Source organism: Penaeus monodon, chromosome 32 (genome assembly GCF_015228065.2).
Source record: "Penaeus monodon isolate SGIC_2016 chromosome 32, NSTDA_Pmon_1, whole genome shotgun sequence".
NCBI classification, from domain to species: domain Eukaryota; kingdom Metazoa; phylum Arthropoda; class Malacostraca; order Decapoda; family Penaeidae; genus Penaeus; species Penaeus monodon.
The window spans coordinates 37722170-37722674 of record NC_051417.1 but is presented as its reverse complement, the minus strand read 5'-3'; the positions used below and the strand labels follow the sequence as shown (position 1 = coordinate 37722674).

The window sequence follows — 505 nt, the reverse complement described above, 5'->3', positions numbered from 1 at the left end:
TTACATTTTGGTCATATATATGTGCAGGAATAATATAGTACTGCAGTCTGGCACCCCGCCGAAGGACACCTGCGCGTCTTCGACATCAGCAGAGGTGCTCGTCAGATGCATACAAATGCACTTGCGATTGTTATGGCGTCGAAGAACATGATGCAAGAGTTAGTATTTATAATTAATCCTGTTAATTTTGTTGACTGCAGGAAACTGTTTATTGCGTTCGTATTGTGTTTAACGGAATTTGAGTATCGTATATGTCTTTATAGAAATTATCATAATTTTCTTACAGTTTCAAGCTCTCGAAGGATCGGGGTGGACATGGTCTAAGGAATCTCAATGTAAGAAGCACGGTGCTGAGTGAGATGTGCCCGCGAAACCCAGACTGCGGGGGGATTAACCAAAAGTACCGTACTGTAGACGGCTCATGTAACAATCAGGCCAACCCTGTGTGGGGGAAGAGTAACACTCCAGTTCAGCGTATCCTCCCTCCCACTTATAATGATGGTGA

The 505-nt window shown here is 43.8% G+C and overlaps 1 pseudogene; it reads left to right on the top strand.

The window, feature by feature from the left end:
* LOC119593862 overlaps positions 1-505 on the top strand; it is a 4561-nt pseudogene that overhangs the window by 334 nt on the left and 3722 nt on the right.